Source organism: Hypanus sabinus, chromosome 15 (genome assembly GCF_030144855.1).
Source record: "Hypanus sabinus isolate sHypSab1 chromosome 15, sHypSab1.hap1, whole genome shotgun sequence".
Lineage (NCBI taxonomy): Eukaryota > Metazoa > Chordata > Chondrichthyes > Myliobatiformes > Dasyatidae > Hypanus > Hypanus sabinus.
In genome coordinates, this window is record NC_082720.1 from 54158579 (window position 1) to 54172714 (window position 14136).

Consider the following 14136-nt stretch of genomic DNA (forward strand, 5'->3'; position numbering starts at 1 on the left):
GCCTGGGTCTGGGTTCTTTTTGGTGCTTCTTAGAGTAGCCATAATTATAACTGTTGCTCTACAAATCCAACTGAATAATGTTGAAATTTCAAAGTTTAAGTCTGAAAAGAGAGATTACAGACGGACAGAAAGAAACTATGTCTTACATGTCCGTGAGCGGAAGGCAGAGTCCTAAATTTCATTAAAAGTCATTAATAAAAAGCTATTTTATTAATGCAATCAGGTAAAGCTCCTGGACTTGATGGTTATTCGGTAGGATTTTGCAAAAAATTTGAAAGATTACTTTCTCCATATCTTTTGGAAATATTTCATGAATCCTTTGAGAAGGGTAACTTACCTTCTTTTTATGAAGCATCTATTTCCTTAATCCTTAAGAAAGATAAAGACCCTACTGAACATTCATCATATAGACCTATTTTGCTATTAAATGTGGATGCAAAAATTCTCCCTAAGATAATGGCTAACCACTTGGAAAATATTTTAACTAAAATCATCTCTATGGATCAAACGGGCTTTATTAAAGGCCCTTACTCTTTCTCTAATGTTCAGAGATTGATGAACATTATATATTCACCATTATCTAAGCAACCTCAATGTATTATCTCGCTTGACACAGAAAAGGCATTTGATAGAGTTGAGTGGCCATATTTGTTTAAAGTATTAGAAAAATTTGGATTTGGTAATAATTTCAAGAGGTGGATTCAAATGATTTATAAGAATCCTATTGCCACTGTTATTACTAATAATTTCAGGACCTTTTTTTCGGCATGCTAGGCCAGCGAAGCGAGGCTAGTTTAGGCCGATGCTGGAACAATATTGTTATTTGGAACAATAAGAGACCAAGATTAATAAGTATCATTTACAAAAATCTAAAAAAGATGGTGGACTTGCACTTCCTAATTTAAGACTGTATTATTGGGCTGTTAATATCAGACAATTATGTTTTTGGCTATATTGGCTTGACAAGAGCCAAAAACCACTATGAGTTGATTTGGAATTAAAAGCTGTTAAACAATTTCATTTTTAACTTCAATATTAGGAGCTCCATTACCTTTACAACTCTCTAAAATTCCAAATTTAAATCTTTACCCTGTTATTAAACAGTCCATACAGATTTGGTTTCAGTTTCATAATTTTTTAAATTATAAACAACTTAAGTTGTATAGTTTTTTATATCGAAACTTATTATTTAAACCTTCAATAACTGATCCCATTTTACTCCTATGGAGAAATAAAGGGATCCATTCTTTTACAGATTTATTTTGTGATGGTCGATTGGTGACATTTGAAGAGTTAATTAACAAATATTCTCTCACTCATACACATTTTCTGCAGTATCTTCAGGTTAGACATTTTTTACAACAATATTTATCTAAGTTTCCATATTTGCAAGAATCTGATTTGTTGGATACCATTTTGAAGTTGAATCCTTTAGTGAGAAGTACCATTAGCAGAATTTATAATTTATTTTGTTACAAAAAGAGAACCTCTCACTAAAGATTAAACAAGATTAGGAGAGAGAACTTAATATGACCTTCGTTAATGAAGATTGGCTGCGAGCTTTGAAAAACATAAATTCTTCTTCTATATGCGCTAATCAATGTTTAATTCAGTTTAAAATTGTTCACTGTTATTATTTAACAAAGGAGAGACTACCTAAAATATTTTGTAGTATAGACAACTATTACAATAGGTGTAAAACTGAAGTAGCTACTTTGTCACATATGTTTTGGTCATGTTCTTCATTAAAATCATTTTGGAAATCTTTATTTTCTACAATTTCTAAAGCTCTGAAAATCAATTTACAACCTAATAGATTGACTGTTCTATTTGGAATAGTTCCGCATCATATTCAGGGTATTTCATCTTCAGATCAACATGTAATTGCATTTGTTACATTATTGGCAAGAAGGGCTATTTTATTAAAATGGAAAGATACCTCTGTCCCTACACTAATTGAATGGTTTTCTCAAGTAATGTTATGTCTCGGTTTGGAAAAAATTAGTAGAACTTTTGATCCCCGGTTCGATTTTGAGAGAAGATGGGGCTCTTTTGCCAAATAATATCATTTAATTTGAATTATTTTATATGGTTTCCTTCCAATTGTATTCTATATAAATATGAATTGTCGTTTGACGATTCTTTTTCTTTATATATATATATATATATATAGATGATGGTAAGATGTATTGCTCCGGGGGTTGATTCCTAATGGCTTTTTTCCCCTTTTTTTGTAGTTAGTGGGGGTTTTTTCTTAGTTAGATGGGGTTCTGTTTTTTTTTCCTTTTTTTCCTTTTATGTAACATTTTTTCTTTCATTTTAATTATTATGATCATCTTTTTTTCTTCAGCTTTATTAATTGTATACATTGTTGAAGTTTTGTATCATTTTATAGCTGTAGAAGATTATGTACCAATAAAAGGATTCTAAAAATGAAAAAAAAAATTCTGTTAGTGTGCTTTTTGTGTTCAATACAATAAATGAGTTGTTATGGTTTTTCTTAAACATAACATGCTTCACACAGTTTTATTTGCGAAAACCTACATTGGTAACCCTGATGCTCTCAGGCAATTCCAGAGTTATTGAATATGTTGTCCAATGCAGTCGCTTTGAAACTGCCAGAGTTTTGGGAGTAAAATGCTGTTGCTTGGCTTGTACAAGCCAATGCCCAATTCGTGCAGTGAGAAATCACTGCCGACAACAGCAAATATTTCAATGAGGTAGTGTCGCTCAGCAACTCCACAGCACCGTGAGTGTTGAGCCTACTAAAACATGATAAATACCGATCACTGATAACCCCAGCACAAGGACACCCGCGGCTGCAAAGCAGACAACACCAGGCCTGTGTCTTTAACCACATTCTCTTTGGTACAAATGCTGGGAAGTGCCGACCTCTGCAGTTTTTTCTTTCTTTTTTTTCAATCTTTTTATTATTATTATCAATATATATATTGGGATTACAAACTTACAAATTTATACTAAACATGAAAGGATACACAAGCAATAGTTACAATATAATTAAGTCTTCGCTTTGCAGTTTTGACAGCGCTAGCGCACCGGGACATCAGAAGACCGTGAACACTCTGGGTTCCAGTTGCCAGGGTCGTCTACAGTTCATTCTGGACACCCTTTCGGGGCGATGCTTCTCGTGTGACACGAATGCTCAAGTGACTCTGCTGCCAGCATCGCCTATTGAAGAACAATGAAAGCTCGCTGGAGGCCGCGAACGGCAGCGGGATTCAGACATACGGGACACAATGGGTGACGCTCTGCTTCACTGGGTGACGTTACACGTGGGACTTTGTCCTGGCTTAAGTGTCTAGACCTCTGCTCAGCGCAGATTTCCTGCGTGTCCACGGACTGTTGGTCAATTTTAAGAGCTGCTGGCTTGTGGATGCCCGGATCTGTTCCCTCAGTAAACACTTCACAATGACGTTGGCAAGCGCATGCACCACTGCATGTGAGTTTACTCGACTGCTGGGCGAATTCCCAAACCTCACCAAGCCCACAGTCTCCACTATAGTCACAAAACATGGGGTCGAGCACCACATTTCCACAACTGGCCTGCCAGCCCATGCCAGAGTGTGTGTAGCCTGGACCCAGAAAGGCCTTTAACCAAGGAAGCTGAATGTGCCAACGTAGGAAGACTGGGCATTGTATGCCAGTCGAATAGCCCCTGGGCTTCCGGCTTGCATATGGTTGCTGTCCATGTGGTAATTACTGACGCCTTAATGAGGTCACCACCCCCAATCATTACCCAGTCCCACACATCCAAGACTTCTTGGTAGGTTTAGCCATAAAATTCATTTTTATCAGGTGCCTGTGTGCTTGGAGGTCATTCCCAAAATCAGCTGTGATAGCCCCACTTGGCCTTTTTGAGCTTCTGCACATGTCATTTGGCCTGAAAAATGCAGCACAGACTGTTCAGCAGCTGATGGACTCTATTAAAAGGCTTGCACTTTCTTTTTGTTTACCTGGATGACATACTTGTCACCAGTGCATCCAAATCTGAACATATATCTCATCTCGGCACATTTTCCTTCCACTTAAACCAACACAGGTTGATTATCAACCCTGCTAAATGCTAGTTTGGGTTGTCAACCATTGACTTCCTCAGTCATCGCATCTCTGCAAATGGTGCAAAACCCCTCCCATCAAAAGTAGCCACTATTATGGGTTTCTCACTGCCCCACATTACTGAAAAAAATACAGGAGCTTTTAGATGCGGTTAATTTCTATCACCACTTCATTCCGCAAGCTGCTGAACTTGTTCTCTCCCTGTATAGTATGCTTACAGGCAACACCCCTAATCACATTGTGGTAAACTACATATACCTGTCTGGACACGGCCCTCTGCTGACTGCTCCTGTGGCTCCTCCCACAGACCCCTGTATGAAGGCGATTGGAGGCACTGCTCCTCCCTCAGTCTCCAGGATATTGTGTGGTGGTCTCTTGCTGCTAGTCATGGTCTGTTGCTGCTAATAAAAGCCTATCGTTCGCCTCCCATCTCTGAGAGTTATTGATGGTGCATCACACGTAACACACACAAAAACGCTGGAGGGACTCAGCAGGCCAGGCAGCATCTATGGAAAAGAGTACAGTGGAGGTTTCAGGGTGAGATTCTTCAGCAGGACGGCCCGAAATATGGCTGTACTCTTTTCCATAGATGCTGCCTGGCCTGCTGAGTCCCTCCAGCGTTTTTGTCTGTGTTGTTTGCATTTCCGGCATCTGCAGATTGTCTCCTGTTTGTGATTGGAGCCCTAATCATGTGTTTGACTAGTCCACAGACATGACCAGAGCACATGATGATACCAAACAAACTCTTTTCAATATGGTCCTACTGCGCACCTGCTCCCAAATGCACCCATAGCTGTTGCTACTGATGCTTCAGACTACGTTGTGGGCGCTGTGCACTAAAAGTTCGTCGGAAGCGGTGGCAGCCACTCGCCTCCTTCAGCCGCAGCTCCGTCCCCATTAAAGGAAGTGCAGCACATTGATAATGAGCTTCTCAGTCTGTATCTAGCTGTCCGCCATGTTTGTTTTCTTCCAGACGGTTGCCATTTCACAGAGTTTATTGACCACAAACCCCTCGTGCACGTGATGGCCAAAACATCAGACCCTTGGTCTCCACAGCAGCAACACCACCTGGCCTACATATCCACGTTCACAATTGATATACAACATAACAAGCGGAAAAAATAATGCCATGGCTGATTGCCTCTCAAATAGGGGTTGACTATGCCAGTATGGCAGTCGACTGAGCCACTGACCCAGAGGTCCAGGCCTATTGAACAGCGGTCACAGGCCTGTGGTTAGCTGACATTAAGTTCAGAGAAGCAGGGGTTTCTCTCCTGTGCAATGTCTCAACTGGTTGCCCTCACCCGATGGTGCCCGCAAACTGGAGACAGACTATTTTTGACTCCTTACATGGCCTATTGCATCCGGGCTGGAAGGCCTCACACAGACTGGCTGCGCTAAAGGTTGTGTGGCACAGCATTAGAAAGGATGAGCATGATTGGATGGCAACCTGTGTGGAGTGCCAGCAAGCAAAACTTAACCATCATGTGCCGGCACCATTGGCACCTTTTGAGGTCCCTGAGCAACGGTTTGACTGTGTCAATGTGGACCTTGTTAGTCCTCTTTCCCCTCCTGTGGTTTCACTCACTGCCTTACCATAGTGGACTGTGCCACCAGGTGGCCAGAGCTCAGCCTCCAGCACAGACGTGGCTTGGACATTCATCAGCACCTGGGTTACTCAGTTTGGCACCCAGTCTGATATTTCCTCTGACCGTGGTCCCATTCCATATCAGACCTCTGGGCTGCGATGGCCCAGAACCTCGGCGTTAGGCTACTACACCCCACGGCATATCACCCACAGTCCAATGGCGTATGTGAGTGGTTTCACCGTCCCTTAAAGTCTGCTCTGAGTGCTTCTCTGCCTGATGAGTGTTAGTATGATCGTCTCCCCATGAGGCTCAGAATTGCTCCAAAGAGAACTTGCAGTCATCTGCAGCTGAGTTAGTATAAGGGCAGCTGTTAAGGGTGCTAGGTGATCTTATTCCTGATGCCATAACCGCCTGGTTGGCCTCTCAATAGCGTTCCACCCTCCTCAGCAAATTCTATTCCTTTGTACCTATTCTTACCTCCCATCATGGCATACAGCACTCTTGGGTTCCCGTTGATCTGCATCCCACCTCGTTTATTTTCGTCCACCATGATGCACACCAACATCCCTTTAGGCACCCTTCCGATGGCCCGTTCCATGTTTTGGAATGCAGAGAAACAACTTTTATCATCCATAAGAGGGGTAAACCCAAACGTGTTTTAGTAGATCAGCTTAAACTGGCCCACCAAGACTTAGAGGCCTCCACTACCATGTCCCAGCTATCACATGGCCACGACTGTGTCAACATGCCTCTGGGATGAGCCAGAGGCGCTTGTTGTTCCTCCACCCAGGCGGCTCGTCCAAGCTCCAAACAGACTCACAATTCTGGGGGGATGTGTAAAGTAATTGGTGGAAACCTACATAATTTACATCCACCAGCACTGAGTTGGGGTTCACTGTAAGAGACCGGTCCAACGTGATGAAGTATTATGTGATGTTCAGCGTTGGAAGGACAATAAGTGAGTTGTTGCCATTTTTCTTAAACATAAAACACCTCTCACACTTTTACTTGCGACAACCTACAAGGTGATAGGTAGTTGGAGAGGCAAGACGTCACAGTGGGGAATTGAAAAAGGTGGGGGGGGGGGGAATTACCTGAACTTGGAGAAATTGATGTTGGCCCCCTGGGATTCAAGTGCAACCCATCCTTTTTCCACGGGTCGCACCTGCCCCAAAAGAGGTCCCAATGATCCAGAAATCTGAATCCCTACACCCTGCTCCAATCCCTCAGCCACGCATTTATCCTCCACCTCATTCTATTCCTATACTCACTGTCACGTGGCACAGGCAGTAATCCTGAGATCACTACCTTTGCGGTCCTGCTTCTCAACTTCCTTCCTAATTCCCTGTAGTCTTTTTTCAGGACCTCTTCCCTTTCCTACCTATGTCATTAGTACCAATATGTACCACGAACTCTGGCTGTTCTGCCTCCCACTGCAGGATATCTTGGACATGATCTGAAACATCCTGGACCCTGGCACCTGGGAGGCAAACTACCATCCGAGTTTCTTTTCTGCATCCATAGAATCGTCTGTCTGACCCCCTAACATAGAGTCCCCTATCACTGCTGCCTTCCTCTTCCTTTCCCTACCCTTCTGAACCACAGGGCCAGACTCTGTGCCAGAGGCATGGCTACTGTTGCTTCCCCCAGGTAGGCTGTCCCTCCCCAACAGTATTCAAACAGGAGTACATATTGTCAAAGAGTACAATCACAGCGGTACTCTCTAGTACCTGACTCTTCCCCTTCCCTCTCCTGACTGTTACCCACTTGTCTGTCTGTCTGTCTCCCATGTCCCTGGTGTGACTACCTGCCTATAACTCCTTTCTATCACTTCCTTGCTCTCCCTGACCAGCCGAAGGTCATCGAACTGCAACTCGGTTTTCTAACGCGGTCCCTTAGGAGCTGCAGCTCGACACACCGGGTGCAAATATGGCCGTCCGGGAGGCTGGGAGACTCCAGGATTTCCCACATCTGAAACTGAGCACAGAAAATCGGCCTCACACACATACTTCCTTTCCGCAATTAGCACAGGTAAATCTACCTCACCTCGTTACCGTCAAAGCCCATTGAGTCAAAGCCCTATCACTCTGCTACCCTCTCCCTCCGCTGTCTGCTGGATATGGCGGTCTTCTTTTTAAACCTTTCCCGCTCTACTGGCTGAGGTCACGCGCCTGCGCAGTCTTGCCTCTCTTTTACCCCGAGTAGTAAAACTGCCTTCACTCCAGAAATCCTTAGCCATTCCACTCACAGCCTTCTTGCTCCGAATCAAAAAAAAAAAATCCTAAAATAAAGGTTCTTAAGAAGAAATCACATAGTCAAGCTTCAGCAGACTGAATGGGATTGGCCACTAAGTGGATCTGAACATGAGGAGGACAGGAAATTAACAACGAGATCACTAGCAGCAGTAAAATTCCACAAGCAAACTCTATTAAATATCTACAGCAGACTTAAATTCAAAATGTTTCTATAATTATATTACAATTGTTATTTATACAATTGTTAATTATATTACAATAAAAATACTAGACATCATCAATAATAAAAACAGAAACTGCTGGAATTATCAGTGGGCTGAGTGCTAACAGAAGAGAGAGAAACTGTTAATATTTCAGGTTGCTACCATTTGATATCAAGTTGTATTCATCCATTTTCAAACTGGATTGGAGAAAGTAATTCACAAATACCATCAAGATTGAGGAGCTCTGCTTCACTGAGTCATACTGCCAAACCGAGGTGGTAATGAATACATTCTGCTAGGTCGTGATGAGATCCAATTAACATGACTACCTGTTAGGGCAGATGGTTTAATAGAACTGGAGGAAGAATAAAAATGGTAAAAATCCAATGCGAAGGAAAAGGCAAAGCAATTAAAACTATGATGCATGGCTCATTCCAATTCTTAAAATACTTCATCCCCACATGTAATAAAAGTCATTTGGACTTTTATCTATCAAATACACTGAGCACACAGGAAAGGGATAACTGTTTAATGATAGCTGAGAAGCTATCTGACAGTTACAAATGAATAAATAAATTAGTACAGACTTATTCAGCATAGTGGGGTACAGTGAAAAGATATACTAAATGCAAAGCATTTGCATTCAACCAGAAATGACATCAGAAATATCTCATTTACCAAAAAAATATTAAATTGCCTTTTTAGATGGATAAGGTCTCCTGGGATTAAGTTGAATAGCTCCCATAATAGGCATAGAGATCACAATGTTTAAGGGACGTGGCTTGCTACCTTCATCGCAGCCAGCTCAATTGTGTGGTTGCTGTCATCTACCAACACAAAATTGCACTGTTCACTGGCATATTGTCCCAGTAGGAGACTGATTTTTGAGAGTTGCTAGCACATTTAAAAGAAGCCCATATTACCAATATCCAGCTTGCACCATTTCAGGTGGAATTAGTACCTCTTACTTGTTCTTAAGTTAAGTCTGACCCAGAACAGTTCCTCATGGGAGCAGTCTGTCATTTTCTGACACATTGGAGATCTTGGAGAAGGGCAGAGATGTTGAAAAAGTGGAGAGATGTGCTATTTCCAGGGTTAGACTGAGGCTGTCAAGCCATGCATTATGAAAACAGGAAGAACACAGATGTGGCAATCAATGTCAAGATTGAGACCACAAGGACCTATGGACTCACTTTCACAGACTCCAGAACTTACATTCCCAGTGTTAAGTAGCATTACTTGTTTATTTTTGCACTTGCACCTTGGTTGCCTCACAGGCTTCTCGTTTGTGTGTATATGTTCTGCTCAGAACAATACAGCCAAGGAACAGGCCATTTGGCCCACAATGTTGCTAAAAAGCAAATCAAAAACACCAATCACTCCTACCTACTCCATGTCCATATCCCTCCATCTTCCTTACATCCATGTGCTTATTCAAACATCTCCTAGAAGCCTCTAATATATTTGCCTGTACCACCATACCAGGCAGCACATTGCAGGCATCAGTGTCTGAATAAAAAAATTAACCTTCACATCGCCCTTGAACCTACCCCCCTCTCACCTTCAATGCATGCCCTCTGGTATTAGACATTTCAGCCTGGGAAACAGATACTCTCTGTCAATGCCTCTCATAATCTTATAGGCCTCTAGCCAATCTCCCCTCAGCCTTCAGCGCTCCAGAGAAAACAACTCAAGTTCATTCAGCCTGTGATAGCACATGCCCTCCTACCCAGGCAACATCCCAGTGAACCTCTTCTGCACCTTCTCCAAAGCCTCAACATCCTTCCTGTAGTGGGGTGACCAGAACTGTGTGCAATACTCCAGATGTAGCCTAACCAGAGTTGATAAAGTTACAACATACTCCTGACATTTGAATCAATGATTCAACTAATAACAGCAAGCATTCCATTAACCCTATCGACCTGCATAACCACTTTCAAGGAGCTATAAACTTAGATCCCAAGATCTCTCTGCTCAGCAACACTGTTAAAGATCTTGCCATTTAACAGTGCACTGTTTCCTTGCATTTGCCTTACCAAGATGCAACACATCTATCTGGGTTAAACTCTATCTGCCATTTTCAGCCCCTATCTATAACTGATCTATATCTCACTGTATTCTTTGCCAGTCTTCTGCACTATCCACATCTCCAACAATCTTGTTATCATGCACAATCTTACAAACCCACTCTATATTGTCAGCCAGGTCATTTATAAACATCACAAACAGCAAAGGTCCCAGCACAGATCCCTGCAGAATGCCACTAATTACAGTCCAACTCAAATAAGCTTCAGCCTCTACCCTGTATCTTCTATGTGCAAGCCAGTTCTGCATCCAAACTGCCAATTCACCACAGAGTCCATGCATTTTACAGTGACCTTGTGGATTAGTCTCCCATGAGGAACTTTGTCAAATGCTTTACTAAAATCCACATAGACAACATCCACTGCCCTAACCTCATCAATCTCACTCATCACCTTGTCAAAAAACTCAATCACGTTGGTAAGACACAACCAGCCCTGCACAAAGCCCCACTGGCTCTCCCTAATTAAGCCATGGGCTTCCAAATGCTGGAATATCCTATACCTAGGAATTTTCTCCAGCAGTTCATTGACTCCACCTTTTTCCAATCCATCTATCTGGGTCTCACTGTCAAGACCATCACATTGATAACCCTCAGTAAAATGGTGCCTGGCCACCTTCTTGAATTGCTGCAGTCAATGGGTAGACTCTTGTTGGAAATGGTCACAGTCTAGCAGAGCTTTTTGGCACAATACTACAGTACTTGATGCTTATCAAACTATGTTCAAATGCAGATGTTGACTGCTCCCAGCCTTGATCCCAGCATGGATAGATATTTAATTGCAATGCAGCTCACTTGGGGTAACTTGGAGTTTTTTAAGTTATCTGTTAATTTTGTTGTGTTAATATTATTTTATGCGCTGTGTTTTGCACCTTGGTCACAGAGGAACATTGTTTCATTTAGCAATATACATGTCTACACTGGAATAACAAAAAAAAATCTTGAACTTGAAGAGAGCACACAAGGACACAAAAGGAGGCGGCAACTCAGCAGGAAGACAAATCCAGCAGGAAAGTCACACTCCTTCCTCAGCAATGAACTGAATTCATTAAGGATGAGCTTATTGCTGCATTCATAACTACAGATCCTTCTTGACATTTTTATCCCCTCCCACCCGCCCAATCAATGCACAGTGGAGATGATTCAAACTGGCTGCACCGTGGACACACCAAGAACAAAAAGTTGTGGATGTCACAGACAAAGCCCTCCCCACTAGTGAGTTCGTTTACATGGAATGCTGCCACAAGAAAGCAGCACCTATCAATTATTTAGAGAATTTAATGGGAATTTTAAGTAAACATTAGCACAAAAAAAATATAGGCCAGTTTAAAAGTGAGTTAAAATTAACTTTAAAATTGAGAAACACGTTATACACTAATGAGAACAGTGTAATAGTATACTAAATGAAGTCAACTTATTTAAGCTACACTTCCCCGATATTTACAATAACAGTCTTTTAGCATTAACTCATTAATGCATTTTTTTTCCCTACAGAGTGCCTTCCTTAAACCACTGCACAAAAAAGGCAGTATGTGAGGAGGTCTAGTCCAATCTGTAGTACTGGCATAAATAACTCCCTCAATTTGGTTACCACATTCAGAAGCAAATTTCGTCGTAATTTTCAGATGAACCACCCACAGCTCAGTGGGATTAGGTCAATATCACAATACAGCAGAGAACACAAAGATGACAGAAACTCCTGCTATTCAATAACCCGGTGTAAAATGGTTACTGGGCCTTTTAAGGATGTCACTAATGTTGAATACCTTCTTTTGTATTAAATGTCAACTGGGAAAAAAATGCAGCCAGCAAACAAAACATTCTAAAATTAAATGAAACAAAAATGTATGGATTACTGGTTTAGAGAGAAACAATGGGAGTAGATTTAGACCAGCTTTCAAATATGCCAAAAGGTTTATAAATAAATACTCAGCTTTGTTTCTCTGGCACGGGACATCAGCTGCAGCCTTCAAACCAGTCAGAGTACTTTTTTTTTACTTTCTATTTAAATCATCAGAACCCTCAAGTAAATTCCTTCTTTTTAGCTTACTCAATGAGCCAATACTTGAAGCTCTTCATCCCTGCCTGCCCACAAGTAACTGGATCAGACGCAGGGGGCTGATCGAACAAACTCACTGCACCCTAGGTACCAGGCAGCAAAGCATGGTGACACCTCAGTGACTGGATGACTTCCGTCAACGCAACATCAAGACCCACCCCAAGAATATCCCGACAGCCATCGATAGAGACAGAAGAAAGGAAAACTATAGGCCAGTTAATCTGTTCTCAGTGGTTGCAAAGATGTTGGAGTCGATTATTATGGATGAGAGCTCAGGGTACTTGAAGGCACATGATAAAATAGGCCATAGTCAACATGGTTTCCTCAAGGGAAAATCTTGCCTGACAAATCTGTTGGAATTCTTTGAAGAAGTAACAAACAGGAAAGACAAAGGGGAATTGGTTCATGTTGTGTACTTGGATTTTAAGAAGGCCTTTGACGAGGTGCCACAAGAGGCTGCTTAACAGACTACAACCCTGTGGTATTATAGGAAAGATTCTAGCATGGATAAAGCAGTGGCTGATTGGCAGGAGGCAAAGAATGGGAAGAAAGGGAGCCTTTTCTAGCAGGCTGCTGATGACTAGTGGTGTTCCACAGGGATTTCTGTTAGGACAGATTGTTTTTACGTTATGTATCAATGACTTAGATGATGGAATTGATGGCTTTGTTGCAAAGTTTGCAGACGATATGAAGACAGGTGGAGAGGCAGGTAGTGTTGAGGAAGTAGAGAGGCTACAGAAGGACTTAAGACAGAGTAGGAGAATGGGCAAAGAAATGGCAAATAGAATATTGTCAGGAAATGTATAGTCATGCACTTCAGTAGAAGAAGTGAAAGGTTGACTATTTTGTAAATGGAGAAAAAATACAAAAAATTAAAATGCAAAGGGACTTGGGAGTCTTTGTGCAGGATTCCCTAAAGGTTAAATTTCAGGTTGAGTCTTCAGTGAGGAAGGCAAATGTGATGTTAGCATTCATTTAAAGATGACTAACATATAAAAGCAAGGATGTAATGTTGAGACTTCATAAAGCTCTGGTGAGGCCTCACTTGGAGTGTTGTGAGCAGTTTGGGGCTCCATATCTTAGAAAGGATGTACTGAAACTGGAGAGGGTTCAAAGGAGTTTCAGAAAAATGATTCTAGGATAGAATGGTGTCATATGAAGAGTGTTTGATGGCTCTGGGCCTGTATTCACGGAAATTCAGAAGACTGAGGGGTGATGTCATTGAATCCTATCAAATGGTGAAAGGCTTGATAGAGCGGATGGGCAGAGGATGTTTCCTGTGGTGGGGGAGAGTGGACGTGGAGAGGATGTTTCCTGTGGTGGGGGAGAGTGGACGTGGAGAGGATGTTTCCTGTGGTGGGGGAGAGTGGACGTGGAGAGGATGTTTCCTGTGGTGGGGGAGAGTGGACGTGGAGAGGATGTTTCCTGTGGTGGGGGAGAGTGGATGTGGGGAGGATGTTTCCTGTGGTGGGGGAGAGTGGACGTGGAGAGGATGTTTCCTGTGGTGGGGGAGAGTGGACGTGGAGAGGATGTTTCCTGTGGTGGGGGAGAGTGGACATGGAGAGGATGTTTCCTGTGGTGCGGGAGAGTGGACGTGGAGAGGATGTTTCCTGTGGTGGGGGAGAGTGGACGTGGAGAGGATGATTCCTGTGGTGGGGGAGAGTGGACGTGGGGAGGATGTTTCCTGAGGTGGGGGAGAGTGGACGTGGAGAGGATGTTTCCTGGGGTGGGGGAGAGTGGACGTGGGGAGGATGTTTCCTGTGGTGGGGGAGAGAGGACGTGGGGAGGATGATTCCTGTGGTGGGGGAGAGTGGATGTGGAGAGGATGTTTCCTGGGTGGGGGACAGTGGATGTGGGGAGGATGTTTCCT

The 14136-nt window shown here is 42.6% G+C and overlaps 1 protein-coding gene across 1 annotated transcript in view; it reads right to left on the minus strand.

Moving 5' to 3' along the window:
* LOC132405535 (cation channel sperm-associated protein 3-like) overlaps nucleotides 1–3542 on the minus strand; it is a 30322-nt gene extending 26780 nt beyond the window's left edge. The window contains exon 1 of the mRNA XM_059990422.1: nucleotides 3012–3542. The gene's annotated coding sequence lies outside the window, so the exon portion shown is untranslated. The remainder of the gene's footprint in view (nucleotides 1–3011) is intronic.
* Between the last annotated feature and the right edge of the window lie 10594 nt (nucleotides 3543–14136).